The sequence below is a fragment of the Notothenia rossii genome, assembly GCF_949606895.1.
Source record: "Notothenia rossii genome assembly, chromosome: 11".
Lineage (NCBI taxonomy): Eukaryota > Metazoa > Chordata > Actinopteri > Perciformes > Nototheniidae > Notothenia > Notothenia rossii.
Window position 1 is genome coordinate 51879546 of NC_136910.1, and position 17942 is coordinate 51897487.

A 17942-nucleotide genomic window follows, 5' to 3' on the forward strand; every position below is an offset into this window, starting at 1 on the left:
CCAAAACTACAAATATTAAATATTTTGTCTTTGAAGGCAATAGCTTTTCATCCGTCAACATTTTTTTCCTACATTATTCCAGTACAGGTAAAAATACTTTCAAATCATATGAAACCTCTTATTACAATTAAATTCCCTTTATTAATTTCCTTGTTTATGTCAAGTAACACACTATTATATATATTTGTTGTAAAATTCATTGTTTTACTGTATGACGTCTATCGTGTTACTGAATGACATACTGCAACTGCAATATGCCATTGCACTTAGATCCAATAACTGGATGTAGTCCTAAATTTAAAAAAAAGATACCAAAGACTTTATAATTGAACTTTACATTTATTGACATCAAAAAACAGACTCAGTCTCATAACATGTTTCAGATGTCCCCATACTGCCCGTTCGTCATGTCGGAGGGAGTCGGAATTGGTGGCATAGGCTTGAGATGTACTTCATATTTTCTCTTAAAAGTTGCTTTCTTAACTCTTCTATTTCCTCCCTCAGTTTCCGTGTACGGTTTTCACAGTTTTTTTTCTTGCTTCCACGTGAAGCCTTATCAGGTGTTGAGGATGAGAGTGGTCCCTCCCAAGGTGAGGATGGCTGAGCAGAAACAGATGGCCTAGGAAGCGAGGATGGCCGAGATGGTTCAGGAGGGGCAACTTGTGGAGGCTCCTCAAAAGAGTCCTCAGACAGAGTTGTGAGGTTCATCACAGCTTCCACCTGCCTCTTTCTTTCCCTACGTCGCCTCTGATTGAGCCTCCACTGTGCCCTCTTCTTTTCAGCAGCAGATGCCGTCAGTTCTGTGACGGACGGATGATCATGCTGTCCAGCTTGCGTCCTCTGTTTATACCTACAAAGTATTTATGAATTTATTTATTTAGTCATGTATTTGCTTATTTATTAGATATTCATTTGTTTATTCTTTTTAATGAAGATTTAAGCCAAGTTAACTGCCACATGCACTTTGTAGTGGTACTGTACTCTAGATATGGAAAACAAATTCAGGCTTATAGATAGTGATGCTCCGATCGCCAATTTTGGGGGCGATCGCCGATCGGCGGAATCAGTATCGGCCGATCCGATCAAGTGGGCGGGGCCTATGGGATCTTCCATTTAAAGTGATGTTTAAAACTCAGTTAATGGGGCTCATTCACTGGCGCTTCCACAGACAACAACCAACATAATTATTACATTCAAATGAAGTACATTATTCAAGTTAACATTAAATTTGAATAATAACCATAGACTGTATTCTTTCACACACAGTGACGTCACGAGCTACCCACAATGCAACGCGCGAAATACGCCATTTTCCTGGAGGTGCAAATATCCTGGAGGTGCAAATATAAACAGCTAGCTAACGTAGCCAGGCAGAGTGCACTAGGTTTTTTTTTCTGAATTAACGACTGAAGAAATCGCTGCATGTCTTCGGATTACATCTCTGGACTTGAGGGGTGTGCTCTAGGTCGTTACCAGCGTAAACTAGAGTTGTGTGGGTTGTCGGATTGCCCTTACAGACTGCCTGCAGATGTATGGAAAAACGACCCTCGAAAGTGGCCTTCGGTCGATTTTGGCAGCATCTACGTCTATCTTCTGGAAACACCAGGTGAATACCCCACTTGTCACAATAATATTATCATGCCATTGCATATATGTGGTATTTTAGAGTTGACTAGATATTGATTAAGGCGAGACACGGCAGGCAAAAACATCGTTTTTCATGCCCATGTCAATTTTGAGATTTTGTGCTATTTTGATTCAATAAGATGTTTTCTTTCAGGCTTTTGGAAGGAAAACGTACAAAATACACATTTAGGTGTTTATTTTACTATAGTTTGTCTATTTCCGTCGGTAGATTTCTCCTAAATTCAACAAAAGTTAGCAATCTAACGTAACATAAAGTGCCGTGACCGCTGTTTGCTCCATGTCATGAGAGGTACCGTTGGAAAGCTCAGGTTCTCCTGCACAATCTCATCTGATCCAAATATAGTCATTTCCTTTGTATCAGCAACCAATCGTGAAAGTACAAAGGGGTCATCTGACCAAAGAACGGAATCTTATTGGCTGGTGTCAATTTCTGACAACGTGATTCGTTCAGATGCGTCACGTGGTGCGCCATGACACTTCCTTGTTTATATTTGCGCTGAAAATTTAAATCTCAAAATGCCGAAACATCCGCGAAAAAATCGTTCAAAGAGAAGAGGACAACAATTGTCACTTGCACGTAGCAAGGTAGAAGACAAAACAAATGACCCCGAACCTGAAAAACCTTCACTTAGTGCGTCAATGCGCAAGCTGTCACCCAAAGAGCAGGAGGGTTTAGATAGCGCCACACAGCAGTGGCTGATAATACATGTAGCGCGGCTGAATGAACTGCTCAGTGGGTTGATTTGCCCAAATTGCGCAGGGACAGGGCTCAAAGTTAACATCGATCCGCAAAACCATGGTTTCTGTAGCAGCTTAATTTTAGAGTGCAGTCTGTGTGATGGTGGGTACCGCAAAAGTGTGTACACATCTACACGTCGTCAAGACGAAACCAGGAAGGATGTTGCTTTTGATGTGAATGTGAGAATGGTGCTCTTAGCGCACGAGTTAGGCTTGGGCTATGCAGCTCTGAAGAAAATAAGCAAAGTGTTGGGGATTCCTGCACTTCATCTCAAAACCTATCAGAGACATGACAAGAGAGTGACAGGTATAGAAACAGGATTGAGACCAAGAAAACTTGAACTATTGAATTCAGAGTATAACTTATCAGGACATTCAGTTGACTTATTTTTTTCTCTTATTAGTGGCAGAAATAGAGAGAGGCCTGGAGTCACTTCACAGGACAAGGGAGCAGGTCAGGCAGGCTTATGCAGATGTGGACCCAGATGTTGCAGAGTTGCTGAGGGAGGATGCAGAGGCAGTTATAAACATCAGCGTGTCATTTGATGGCACATGGCAAAAGCGAGGCTTCACATCCCATTATGGGATCGGTGTGTGCATTGACATCCTTACTGGATTGGTGATAGGATGATAGGATTTCATAGTCTATTGCCATGCTTGTGCTCTAAAGGGAAATGCCAAGCAAGAGCAAAAGATTACAGAAGAGGAGTATGACAGTTGGCGAAAGACACATAGTGATTGTGCAAGAAACTTTGCAGGGTCAAGCAAGGCAATGGAGCAGGAGTCAGCCAAGAGGATGTGGGCCAGGTCTGTGAATCGCCACCAGGTGCGGTACACAGAGATGTTGTCAGATGGGGATAGCGCAGCATTTAGGGAGGTGGTTGCACTGAACCCATACCCTGGGCATGAAGTGGTGAAATTAGAGTGCATTAATCATGCCCACAAGCGAATGGGTACAGCACTCAGAAAAATGAGTTCACAGAAAAAAGTTAGGAGGGAAGGGTGTAGGGAAGCTGACTGCAAAGAAATGCAAAACTTTGCAAAATTATTACAGGGGGGCAATTCTCAACAACCAGGGTTCAATCGATAAAATGAAGGGAGAAATATGGGCAGGTCTCCTCCACGGCATGTCTACTGATGACAGCCCCTTACACACCAGGTGCAATCCCTCCTGGTGTTGGTATAGGAAAGCAGAGGATAATGGGGAAACACCTGGTAGCCACAAAGAACATGCTGGAAACTTTTTAAAGCGAGAGGTGGGGGAGAAGCTTATCCCTGTGTACCACCGCATGTCAAGTGACAGCCTGCTCCAGAGAATGCAGCATGGAGGTACTCAAAATGCCAATGAGTGCCTCAACTCTGTGATATGGGCGCGGTGTCCAAAAACGGTCTTTGTGGGGAAAAGCAGGGTTGAGGCAGCTGCAAGTATGGCCATCTCCACCTTTAATGAAGGTGCCTCTGCCATGCTGGCTGTTATGGAGAAGTTGTGGCTCCAGAGCACAGCTGTTACTGTCAGCGCAATGAGACAAAGTGATTTGCTGAGAATTTCAAAAGCTGAGGCCATTACATCTGCTAGTTTGAAATATAGGCGCAAGAGTCTAAGCACAGCAAAAAAGGTGAAAAGACATCAGCAGGAGATGCAGGAGGGGCCTACTTATGGAGCAGGCATGGACTAGGGTGGCAGTTCTGCAGTGCGTGTGTTACTGTGGTCGTAGTGTGTGTGTGTTACTGTGGTTTTGTTCATCAGGTACATACTGTGTTACTCAGTTTTCAGTTGTATTGTGTTTTATATGTTCTATATTGTTGTTGTTGTAAGTATTAGATTAGATATTGTGTCTGAAAATAGTGTCTTCCAATAAAAAAAATATGGAATTTGACAATACATATCTTTAAAGGTCGTTTTCTCAAAATGAGTTTTTTCTCCTACTCTGAGCACAAAATGTCCACTTCAGTAGCACGTAGACACACCAAACCTTCCAGTTATATTCCTATCCATATTCTGAAGGCTTTTACAGAAGGGTTTGTTCATTTATCATTCATAGCCTGAATTATATAACATTTTATACCTAAAAACATGGCGAAAATTGATATTTTAGGGCTGTTGACAGTATTTTCTGATTTATTTAGTGATAAAAAGAGATATAAAAAATCCCTTCTGTAAAAGCCTTCAATTCTAATATGACAACAAAATGAAACAAGAATTTTGAACCCGGCTTTATCCAATAAAAAAAATGTGTTTCCTGAAATGTGTTAAAATATGCGCATATTTAATGAGATTATGGCCAATTTGCATATTTAAACATGCTATTTCTGAAAACTTGTAATACAAAAAACAATTGCCTTATTGTAAGTAATTAACTGGAGAAATTTCTAGCTGATATCTTTAAGTTAAAAAAAAACACACACACACACACACACACCTTCCCTATCCCTGTACCTCGAGAAAATAATTTCTCTGTATTTCCTCTTGAACTGGTTAATGTCTGGACATCGCTTTAGCTCCACATTCACACATTAATGACTTGTCATAGCTGATGTGTGGCTCAGTTTACTCTGTGAAAGATGGACAATAAAGTAGCAGGGAGTATGTACATTGTCATTGGTAGATAGGAACTACAATTTTGGGGCTGACCAGACCAACCATGATGCTATGCTACCATGCTATGATTCTGCTGTAGAGGAAGGTAAACAGTAGTTTGGTCCAGTCCGGGATAGGGGCGGACATCAGATTACCGTAATTTTCGGACTATAAGGCGCACCTGAATATAAGCCGCAGCAGCGGCATACCACTCTCGGTTCCACTTCTACTTTTGCGCGCTACCTGTCTCACACTTTTCCGGCTCCAGCTTTTCCTGCTGGAACCCGCCGCTTAAAGGTGGGGGTCCGCGGACCGGCCATAGAGCCCATAGAGTTAAAGGTGTTGGCCGTTAGCTGTAAAAATCCATAGATTAGCCGCACCGTTATATAAGCCGCAGCGTCGAAAAAAAGGGAAAAAGGCGCGGCTTATAGTCCAAAAATTACGGTAATCATAAACATAGTAGTTGTTCTGAAATACAACTTCAACTTACCAGAAATGAAGTGTGCCGAGCAGATGTACACATATGGCACGGTGTCCTTGGGTTTCCACGGCTTGTGAGTGATGGCATCGACGCGAGCGCAAGCTCTCGCCCACTGGACCCTCCTCCGTCCTGGCTGTTTTTCGTGACTGGGGAACTTGAAGAAAGAAAACTTGGATTTTCCATCACTATCTGTCCTCGAATTATAATTTCTACAAGTCCCAGCACTACACCACTTCACCATCTTCAAAGTAGGCTATTGTATCCAACAAGTAAGTAACACGGCTAAACCCTCGGCCTGCTTGATACCGGAAGTACGGTGTCGCCCTCGGCCCAATACCCGTATGAGTGTGTGAAAGAATATATAAATATAATGATAACACGAGAGAACACGGGAGAAATGAGCGGACGCGCTCTCGTTTCCTCTCTCCCCCTCTCTCTCTCCTGACAGCCCGTCAGTATCTCATGCAGCTCACTGATCCAGTAATGAGTGACCCGACAGTGAAGAATAAATATATTTATAATTAGTTTAGGTTGTTCCAGAGGTAGATAAAATAGCTAAGTGTGTTAGGTTTAACTTGAAGTGTGTGTCACCGGTCAGTCACCGCGGGCGGAGATCCGGGCGAGCTGGTATTAAATTGTCGTTGTTGCGTTCCACCACGGGGGATTTCTGCTTCACACTCCTTGCATACCGCTATTTTAATATCTGTTTCGGACACCTTGAAATATTGCCAGACTGGTGAAGCCATTTTGTCAGCTTGTTTTGGCGCGCACAGAGAAAAGTGTCATGTATTTTACGTCATAATTTTACGTCATAATTTTACGTCATGCGATTGGCTCTCACGATCGGCATGTTTAGAGAGCACCGATCGATCGGTAGAGAGTGAGTATCGGCCGATCTCGATCGCTGACCGATCGATTGGATCATCCCTACTTACAGACAATGCATCCTACACTGTTTGCTGCCATTACTGCTCTCATACACCTTCACAGTTATAACTGTCCCTTCTCTTTGCTAGTCTCTCCTCCCTAGCAGGAGGATCTGTCCTTATCCTTGCACAGAAGCGTGCACCCCTCTCCTTGTTGGACACAGGCATCTGTTAAAATGTTTTATTTTAATAATAATACAACATTAAAATACAAAATGTTATAAATGCAGTTATACAAACTCAATAGCATGTTAAAACAATCAATAAAGAAAGAAGGAAATCAGTTAAATCCACTGTGTCATTCGGGATAAGAGATGTCATTCTGACAAACGGTTTTACTGAATGACAAATTCTGTTTTGCTGAATGACAAATTTCATAGAAATTCATTCCTAACAGGCAGTTACTTGGTCGCCTATTAGCAACAATGACCTTGACCTCAATTTGTTAACTTCAAATTTCACCTATAACTTAATGTTTTTAAAATGAAAAATGTTAAACACTTTTTTGACGTTTCACCGAATGACACTCTAATCTGTGACACATGGTACCACACATGGAAAGGTGTAATTATCTCAAACTTAGGAGCAAAATGTAAACTTACCTTCAACTTGGGCGGTCTTCAGGGGTCCTCTGAGTGATGTCATCACATGTGGCCTGACTAAAGTCATGTGACTATAGTTCAAAATGGCCTCCGATCTTTGATTTACCGAATGACATTCAGGAAAATGTTTCTTTGCGGAACAAAGTTTTTTAGATATTTCTTTATCAAAACTTTAAAATGTTTATCAAGAGACTTGATCAAATATGCCGCATAGAATAGTTCATGATTTTTTATTATTTTCATCATTTTACAAACAATTATCTTCATTGACTTTAAGTGAGAACCGTTTTACCGAATGACATCTTACCACTTTAATACTAGAAAAATCACCCAATTTAGTATTATTTACACTATTTACGAATAGTGGTCAAGAAAGTGATGTGAGATTAATGCTTTCATACAATATTTAACCACAATATAAAATTAACTGCTTGTGGAAACAGATATCTAGGCGTCTCGTCACTGACCCACAAAAGTGCATTTTGCATGATAGTTCACCTTTAAGTTATAGATAGTATCTCTTTACGTATAAATGATGGGAATTCCGGCTCTTTTTAGTGAGCCGGATGACGTTTTGCTGTTAGCCTTTTGTTCAAGAGTGTAACTATAGAAATGACAGGGTTTTTTACTTTGCCTTTGTTGATGTAAGGTCATGTGTTAAACAGCAATATTGAGAGATGCTGTCTAGCATGTTGTGGACTTTGATTGAGAGGTCTCAAAGCAGCTGATACTCACAAAACAAAGAGCCAAATTATACCCCGAGAACACGTCAAATGTGATCGCATTTGATTTCAAAAAGCTTCCTTTATCCTGTACCTATGGCAACAAAGTCATCATCTTTCACCCATCAACATGTTATTTCTCAGGTGCCAATCTGCTCAAGCAAACTGGTATTTTCCTGGAAAATTGTGAACAACACTTTAGAGTTCGGTCCTAAATTGTCCAAAAATACAATTTCCAAAATCAACAGATTGGGCTTTAATTCAGAATTTAATGAGGGTTTTTTTTTCATATATAAATCTGAAGAAAAATACCAGTTGGGAATCTGCCTTCCTCGGTGGCTGTGGTAAATTTCGCCACTGTAGCATTTTGCTGGCCATTCTGTTAAATGTTCACTGCCAAAAGAGTGGGCAGTTAATAGGTGTTAATAAGCGGTCATTGTTAACGATTGGAAATACCTGTCATGTTGTGTTTGTGAAAGCATATCCAAATTGATTTGGAGGGACACCTGCGATGTTTTTGGTTAAACAAACCAAATACCTTCTGGAAAAAAGCAGATTGCAAAAAAAAATCGAAATGAGCATCAATAAAAAACGCTGTACAAAAACAAAATCTAAAAGAGACATAGCTGAGGGGTCGCTTTAACTTGACTTGGTAACGTTTGAGGGTATAAGTGGTAGTCGGTTCTGCGCAGACTAATTGTGAATGGTTTTTTCTTAGAGAGATTTTGATGAGTCTTTTCTGAGATGCTGTATACTTAACACATTCTGAAGTGTGTTGTCCTGCATGTACATTTCTGAAATGTTTAAAACTAGGGCCGTGAACGTTAACACGTTAATGCTTGGGACAAATGTGGAAACCTTAACTAGATAAAAAAAACTCAAATCAACGCAAAATGTTGACATTACTAAGTTTGACGCAAATTCCAGGGCAGACGTTAACCATGAATCGCTTGGCAGTGAAAATGCAAAGAAAGCAGAGGAATGTTCAATGCAATATCCTCCCCTCGTTCGTTCCTGTAAAATGTCACAATATAAGCATTCTGGGTGTTTTCAAAACTCTATTTCAGTAGCGGAACCAGCTGTCTATATATCCTCCTGACATTCTGCAATCATATTCTGCTTTTTTAATGTTAAAATACGAATGAGGCAACAGATACTAACAGAGAAGGAGCCTTGATACTGCAACTCTGTGTAAACAGCATGGGGCAACTGGCCAACAGTAGAAGCTACACACATGGAAACAAAATCAATTTGAAAGCTTCATAAAGGATCCATCCAAGGACGCACTATTCTCCTATTTCCCTGACATCTCTATAAAAGAGGTCGCAAGCCAATGATGTTGTTTGTAAATATATTTTAAGCATTTTACCTCCTTTCAGAATGGAAACAAATGCCTTTTGAAAGAGTAAATAAAGTACGAGGTTGCTGTTGACAGCTAAAGAAATCTAACCATGGGGACGTAAGAAGATATATTGCCTTGACTATTAGTTCAGAAAGACATAACATGTGCCTTTATTACATTTTTGCAAAAAACCTCTATTACTTTTCTTTATCAAAAGTTTTGTCCTGGACCTTGACAATATGGGCCGAGGAAACACATAAATCTGTCATTTTACCTAAATTATTAAACACACATTAAAACAAAAAGCTTTTGTCATGTCATTTTACCACTAGTTCCTTCGCCGGCTTATATTAATGACGAATGACAAACTGCAACAGTGACATTCACGGAAAAAGAAAGTCAACGACAATTAACAGCAACAGAGGGAGACGTCCTTTTTTAAAGGACAGACAGCTACTGTAGGAGAGTCCTCCAAATGTAACCAAAACACGGCCATTTGTAACTCCTCACCTTTAGAATGACAAGTTAAAGAACAAAATGTCTTGGTGAAGGTTGGGACGGTTCATTTGCATTACTATTACATTTATTTTTGTTAGAATAGGAGATCTTGTCTTTACGGTAATGATAATAACGATATGGTTATAGAGAATGAATGTGGATTTAATTGTTTTTATTTTATATCTATGCCTTTGGGTAGGAATTGGATATCTTTGTTGTACCGAGTACCTTCATAATAACATCACATAATTTGCATTCTGATGTATTCATATAATCACTGCTGCTGAAGGGTTTTTGTTGTTTTATGTCAAGATGAGACACCAAATTATTAATATAACATAAATTAGGGATGTTACGATAATAGAAAAGTAGCTGTCAACAACAATTCCAGTTAAATTCCACAATTATCTAAACAAGGGCAAGAAGAAAACCATAAGTTCCACGGATTTCACCGTTTACAATCAGTTTTTTTGTAAGGATATTAAACTGGTCATTGTTCCCTCTCCAATACCCATGTTATACTGCTGCTGGAACTGTATTTGTTCAAGTGCTTGCGAAATAGTTTCACAGATACTTTTAAATGGACATTGCCATGTTGTAACAGGCAGAATTTTAGTACTGTGATCTTTGACAGCAGAGCCAAATATGTGTGTTCACGTGGGTGGCAGCGGATATTGATAACGCTTCCCCTGTGGTGCCTTCTCCTCCCGACATTGATTTTACACAGGGGAGTAACTATCCTTATGTAAGCAGCTTAAGTTATGTAACAGACATACTAACTTATTTCAACCCAAACTATGATCTTCTACTGAATCTGACCAAGTACTTTTGTCACCAAAATGTAGTAGGTTACATTCAACACATGCTTAAAACTGGACTGTTTCACAACTTGCACTTGACGATATTACACTCCAACCGTGATATATGTTATTTTGGAAGTCGATAGAGTGCCACAGTGACCCGTCCTAAAACATGGAAGTAAGCTGCGCATGGGTTCCTTCGACAAAAAATCAATGCAATTTCTCCATAGGATTTTGGAAAATAGCTCGAAATAAGGTCTGTGGGAGACGGATCACGTTTTGTTCAGCCGGATAATCTCCACATGTCTACCCTACTTTTATAATTTTCGAATCGTAAATCTAATCGATAGATTTATGATTCTTTATGAAGTTATTATTGTCGCAGGAACCCATGCGCAGCTTACTTCTGGGTTTTAGGACGTGTCACTGTGGCACTCTATGGCAAACGTTCTATCTTTGTTTACATATGAGGAAGTGGTGGTATTGATAGTTTTTCCAAAGACTTGGGGGTTTCGCGCTCCAATATTTGCTAATTGAAGACCACAACATATAAAAAGAAATTGCATCAGAAATGTCATCAAGTATTTCTGGCTGTTTGTAATGAAAGAGCGGCAAGCAAGCGTGGGCGCAAAAGCCTCAAAGAAAGAAAGACTTCTGGAGTAGTGGTAATTGTTATTCAAGGATATAGAAAGATGTCTAACTGTGAGCCAGCATTCAAAATCCCCAAAAAGAAAGGCATGGTGTCTCATACAAATGCTACCCAAAAGACACACGTTCACTTTCAAATCTGATGCTAATAGCCTAAACAGTCTTGACTTAATACTTCTGCCAAGGATACTAAAGGTTTTTATGGACCCGGAGAAGGACATTGCCAATGCTTAAAAATGGAAGAGTATGTGTTATTATGTAAGTCTAATTTCTGGCCACTTATTGTATGTGTAGCCTTGCATTTCTAAAGTGTATCCCAGGTTATTTTGAGGTTTTCCAGAGATTTGAATGTATCAGTTCGCTTTACATGGTCTGTCGTAAACTGCCTAGAAGCACTGGCAATTAAAATAATTGTATATGCTATCTTCATGACGTGAAGAACTGTATGGTTTGACAGAAAGAGGTCAACGATTAAACTTTTCCCTTAACCGAAGGTTCACTTGCGTCAAAGGATTGAAGAAGGAGAATGTCTCTTTAACAATCTACACCTGAAGACAACATAAAATAAAAACCAGCCTAAAAAAAGCCTAGTCAGCAGATTTTGAAGTGGGTGACAGCAAGAAAAGCCCGGGGCTTTGCTTTCACCGTCATTAGCAAAAACATCGAGCACTCATTCATGGTTTTAATGATATGCCGCAAGATCAATCTCTTCTTGTGCTTTTGCCGGAAAATATCGAAGGCATTCCACATTTTTACTCAAATGAATAGTTTGATGTTAACATAGGGGTTGTGACTATCTGTGAAAGCCTAGGTCCTGAAGCCACATGTCATCAAGTATTTCTGGGCTACGGAGAGGGACTCTGGAGGGCATTTCAAAGACATCAATCTATTTTCCACCGTAGAATAGCCGGGGCGGGGCAGGAGCGGAGCGCTGAATCCCCCGAGGGACGCGCGCAATCATCTCGTAGAGTGATTTCACTCCCGCTCTCTCAAAACTACACAGTCAAATGCAAATGTGACAAGGATTACATAAATGTTTCTAAATTCGAAAGCACTTCTCTTAGAAAAACAATTTTACAGTATCGCCGCACAACACAGCCGCCTGACAGCTTGCAATAATACGGTGGAAGAGAATACGGGAGCTGTTGTGTTAGCTCGTGCCTATTTGAGGGCATGCTCATTTATTTTTAATGCGTCCATCTGTGCATTAATGGGGAATAATGATGCAAACAAAGGACGAACAAATAAGGTGTGGACAATCAAAGACTTTATGATTCTGTTTATGGAAATGTGTTTGTGGAAATAGTTTAAGTGAGTGCAATATAATAAAGCAAATTAATGTTTTAAACTGTATAACCCGAGGTAGGAAGGAGAAGAAGAACAAAACAAAAATATGTTTATGTACTCTGTAAAAGCAAGTAATTAGGAATCCTTGCTTTCATATTCTTTTTGATCCAGTCTGCTTTGGGTAGTTTGCCATGCTGCACTGTATTGACTGAAATAAATACAAAAACAGGTTTCTTTTAGCTTGGAATAAAAAATGGTTTTAATGATAAACCTGTCAGCCCTGAAGGGAAATCAGAAAATAAAAAAATGAAAAGCACTCACGGAACTGCAAGCAAAGCCTTTCAATACCTCCTGTTAGCTGGCCATGTTCACACACATGTTTTGCTGAATAGTTGATAGAAAAGTTATTTAGCACCAATTAAATTGTTCTATGAAAGGTAGGCTGATGGTGAAAAGTCATTAGGTCTCCATCAGAAATGTTGGGAATGTGAAAAAACTTGCCAAAAAAAGAATATTTGGTATTTTGTTTAAGGAATGCGGGCAACTGAAGGATTAGTCACATTATTTTACCCTTTTTTAACAAATCCTCTTCAGTGAACCTTTAACTGTGTGTGCACCCACAGCCAGTGTTATTTAGTACTCGTATCTTATTTGCTAACGGTCCCACATCGAGCTGGGGAAAAAGGCTTGTAGTATCGCCGCTCCACTTGCTTGGAACCATGAACTGAATCTCAGGGAGCTGGTCTCTCTGAACAGATTTAAAGTGCTTTCAATTGACCGAGAAGCTCATAACTCTGTCTGTCGAGGCTTTCTATGACAATGTTCCTGATCGTGAACATATCTGTTCTCTGTTATGGTTTTAAATGTGCTGCTGCCTATCTCGGCCAGGACTTTGTTGCAAAAGAGATGTTGAAAAAGTTGAAATTAAACAGAAATGTAATTTAAAGAAAAATAAATTACTACAAATGGTTAACAAAAACATTATGTACATATTTTAATAGATTGCAGATTTGTTGATTTATATTTCTAACAGGCAGTTACACACTGCTGTCCAGGAGTAAGAGCCAAAAAACATGACTTTCTGATATATCCATTATTGCTCAGCTTTTCTAAATCTACTTCTTTCTCGCCAAGAACCACGGCTGCCAACCTAGCAACTGTTTCACCAGACTTTGGGGACTTTTCAGAATTCTTTAAATGACTAACTATATCACAATAGCCAAGCAACCCATCTAGTGACATATTCAGTTGGCATCAGCTACTTTCTTGCTTTTGCTCACATAACGCTGCTGGCTCACATAACATGTTGGTTATGTGAGGTGGGAAGTGTTGCCAGATTTGTTCGATCAATCAGCAGCGTGGCACAAACATGAATGAGCAGCTCCTGGAAAAGCAACAGGAGGGAAACCGGAGGGTTAGATCTTGAGAAGGATGAAAGAGAGTTCTAGCTGATTCCAGAGAAACATGTTATATGCAGCACACTGTTAGCTTCTAAAACACTTGAATCTATTCCAGGATGGCATGGCATTGTGCTGATGCCCACTCTGTTTCCTTATAATCTCAAAATCTTATTCTTTTAAATAAATAGTTTAATACTAAACCTCATACTTCTCTTATCCATTTAAGAGAAGTATGGAGGCAATCCCTCTTGTAACTAATTTGATCTTATATGTTATGTTTTGACCGGTAATATAATTACAATTATTTGACCGCTTTAGTTACGGCGTTTATTTACAGAAATACGTTTTATAATAAACTGAAAATAGTTTTAGACTTCTCAAAGACTGTGCTGACTGCTCCTTAAGGGCATATGTTCTACACAGCACTGAGATTAAATGTGTTTATGCAGCCAATGTGTCAGATTTCCCGTTAGAATATTTTTTCAAATATAGATATGTCTGTTAAAGTTTAATTCTTCCGGACAAAATTTGAAAAGTGCCGATCAAAGGTCTTCTTTGTTATTTATTGAGCTTTAAAACAAATTGATATGATTCTATATTAAACAAACTAATTATAGTAGATTAACTATTCAAAAGTGTACAGTAATTTACAATAACACGAGAATAATAAACGGAGCGCTCTCTTCCTCAACTGCATGTGATTATGCAGAGCTGCGTGTCGACTCGTCAGCAGCAGCTGATCTCTCTCTCCCGTCAGATTAGACTTTACTCGCGTGGATGTCCATATTGATCAGATCTAGCTAATGATATGGCTACCTGCTTATTAAAAGACACCTAAACAATAAGCGTCGCTATGCAACCGGGTGAGGCCGCAAAGTATAGCGTAGCATTATGCATTTGTTTACATGCCCACCGGAACCTCGAGGCATTACCAACAGATCAACGCACAATCAACCCATACAGGACATCTCTTTCTCCATATTAAGTGTTAGACATTAGAATGGACTATTCTTGCCTGTCACATAAGTGGGCAAGTTGCGCAACTGATGCGGTATTGCGCTAAACGGAAATTATTTTGACCGGACACTTTGACCGGAGAGATTTAGATTTGCCGGTTTTCAGCATATTTTACCGGTCATAGTCCGGTAATTACCGGCTAACGAGAACTCTGCAATGTGTTATGATTTTTTTTAAAGGGGTAGAAATGCTGCATTCCTATTTTTTACTTTAAATACTTCCAAGGACCTTTCTAAGAAAGCAGTGCTGGCATCCGGATTCTAACAGGGATCGGGATGAGTAAAGCTCTGGCATTTGCAACAGGCTGGCCCTATATGCAAGCCTCACAACAAACCAACCCAAATGGCAACATAAAAAGTTTGAAATAGAAAACCATACAGACTCGGAATTTGTTCAGACAGAGCGCAGACTCAAAAGCTCCACACACAAATGCTAGTCTCTGACAAATGTTGACAAAAACTTAGCATGAACACATCACACTCGACATTCAGGCTCAATACTGTACATCATAATACAATTGCCCTGCTCCATAAAAATATGAAGTGAATGTGAACAGAGCAATAGCGAATATTATAAAAGGCTGGCTTCACGAGAGTATTTCCAAAGTTGAATCGGAAAACTTGAGAAGAGCACTGCAGAGTCACAGTGCATATTACAGTAGCTACAGATTATGAAGCCAGCATTGCAGTCACAGTACATAATACAATAACTTCACCTGAATATTAAAACAGCACTGCACAGTCGCAATGCATATTATAATGTGCTTCAATAAAATATTAGTTAAGTTTCAAAACAAAACATTGAAAAAAAGCCCTGCACAGTCACAATGCAAATTATAATAATGACAATAAAAGCATATAGAATTGATAAAAAAGCATTGCAAAGCCTAGGTGCAAATCACAGCTCTGTCTGGATATTAACAGAGCAATGCACAGACATATTGATTATTATAATGTCTTCACTAGAATATTTCCAAAGTTGTATCCAAAAACATAAGAGCACTGCAGAGCCACAGTATAAATTACAATTACTTTATTGAATATTAACAGAGCACTGCACAGCCATAGTTACAATTGTACTCGTCTTTATTATTTCACGAAAGTTTCATAAGTACTGCAGAGTCACAATGAATATTAAAATAGCTTAAATCACAATATGAAAATAGCACTGCACAAAGCATATTAAAATAGCACTGCCCAGCCACAATGCTCATTGCAATAACTTGCAAATATATATATATTTTTTTTTTTAAACCTTTATTTAACCAGGTGGTCCCATTGAGATCATCGATCTCTTTTTCAAGGGAGACCTGTCCAACATGGCAGCAAGTAGGTTACAACATGAACATAAAACAGATAACACAAAAGGACATCATATTTACAGGGCTACATGTACACACCTAGAGACATTGACAAGTACCAACAGTATATTTATATCTCGCCATGTCAATAAGCCTCTCCTTCTTGGCAAAAACTGTATTGTTTTTGAAGTGGTGGCGAGACAATGCACAGTTTGACCCACTGCTGTTACCCATGGCCAAAGCATATCTCTCTGTCCCAGCAACATCAGTACCAAGCAAGAGTTTTTTCCACAGCAGGGGATATTGTAAACGCCCAAACATCCCAGCTTCTACCTGGAAATGTGGACATGCTCATATTCCTAAAAGATAACCTGTCTGATGATGCTGAGTGAGTGAGTTAGAGTTGAGTTACTTGAAAAACTAAAGTGAAACTTGATTTATTCTATTGCAGGGTCTGATTATTATATTGTTGACACTTTAAAATATACTATCCTACTAAAATGATGTACAAATCAGATTCATTATTTAATAAAGAAAAAAAATGCAAGTAAAAAAAAAAAGAAATTCACATTTTGTTCCTTTATTTGTCAATATCGCGATAAATATCGTACCGTGGCCTTTTTATCGCAATATTATCGCACCGTGAGTTTTTGGTATCAGAAAACATTAAAAGAGAACTGCAGTTACAGTGAATATTAAAATAGCCATATGAGACTATTACAAAAGCACTGCAGTGTCACACTGAACATCACAAAAGCTTCCTAAGAAGTGCAAACAGCATAGCACTGCCCAGCCCATGTTATGTGTGCAGCAGCCACAGTGCATATCTTTGTCAGAGTATGGAAAGAGTAACATCCTCTGAAGCCACGTACCTGCTGCTCAGCTCCCCTGTTTCGGTGCCTCCGGCTGTGGCCATCCACTTTCCAAGGCTTTTGTAGTTTATCCACAGTTTCTGCAAGAAATGCAGAGTCTTTCCACATGTTGTCTCCTTGTTCCTCTTTTCTCCCTGGTCAGGTTCTGTATTATTTTCGCCGCGAATGCTAACGTTAGCGCTGCTAGTTAATAAAACCGCGCTGTGCTAACACACCTGCGGGCCTCAGCGGTGGCAGATTTCGAGAATAAAACAGTTATTTTTACACATTTTTCACCCAGTGCAAGTCTGTTTTTTCAAGTTCGTGGAGCAATTTATTATTTTGAATATGTTTTTTCAAGTTCGTGGAGCAATTTATTCTTTTGAATATGCCAGGCATTGCTGGCAAAGTTATATTTCATACCCGCTCAATGTCCTACTTCCACCCTCACTTGACTTCACTGCAGAGGATCATGGGAGAAAATGGCTACTTGTTTTGGGCTGCATGTTCAAATATAAAGTATAAATAACTTTAAATCCAAATCATCAAAGTCAAGCGTCATGGAGAATGAACTCAATCGTCAATCGTAAAAGACAAGGTTATAATTATTTGTATCATGTTAATTCTCATATTTTTGATGACACAATTAACCGTAATCATCAAAAGGTGCACAATGGACGAAGGTCAGATATTTCATAGGGGAGAAAATCCATTTATGGATTCCCACAAAGTAATCACTCCAACCAATATTTCATGCTTTGTTATAAAAAATGTTTCAGCAAATAAGGATTTATTCATTTTTAGCTGTAATTATGTCTAGTAAATGTGGTTAACACTGAGCTGAATTTGCTTGATAAAGGTAATCTACCTCTAGGTTAAGTATTGCTTGCTTTAAGAAGATAATGTAGATAGAAATGCTGCCTTGAAAAGGGAAGGGTTAGATGTTGTTCTTTTGGAGCCTATAGTGAGCAGGTTGCCTTTGTGCCTCACATTACCTCGTCGTAGATTCTGCTGAATAATAGTGCTATCCAACCTTGATGACTTTTCAATTAAATTCAGGTGGTGGCTGATTTTGTCCTTTATTTCAAGACATACTGAAATACCC

General features: G+C 39.3%; 1 protein-coding gene across 3 annotated transcripts in view; it reads right to left on the reverse strand.

Annotated features, from left to right (window-relative positions):
* lrrtm4l1 (leucine rich repeat transmembrane neuronal 4 like 1) overlaps nt 1-17158 on the reverse strand; it is a 159776-nt gene extending 142618 nt beyond the window's left edge. For 2 of the 3 annotated variants that reach the window (XR_013803883.1, XM_079658388.1), the window contains exon 1: nt 16859-17158. The gene's annotated coding sequence lies outside the window, so the exon portion shown is untranslated. Of the gene's footprint in view, nt 1-187; nt 851-16858 lie in introns of those variants that run through there. The other variant, XR_013803884.1, reaches the window with a different exon arrangement.
* Nucleotides 17159-17942: the final 784 nt, after the last annotated feature.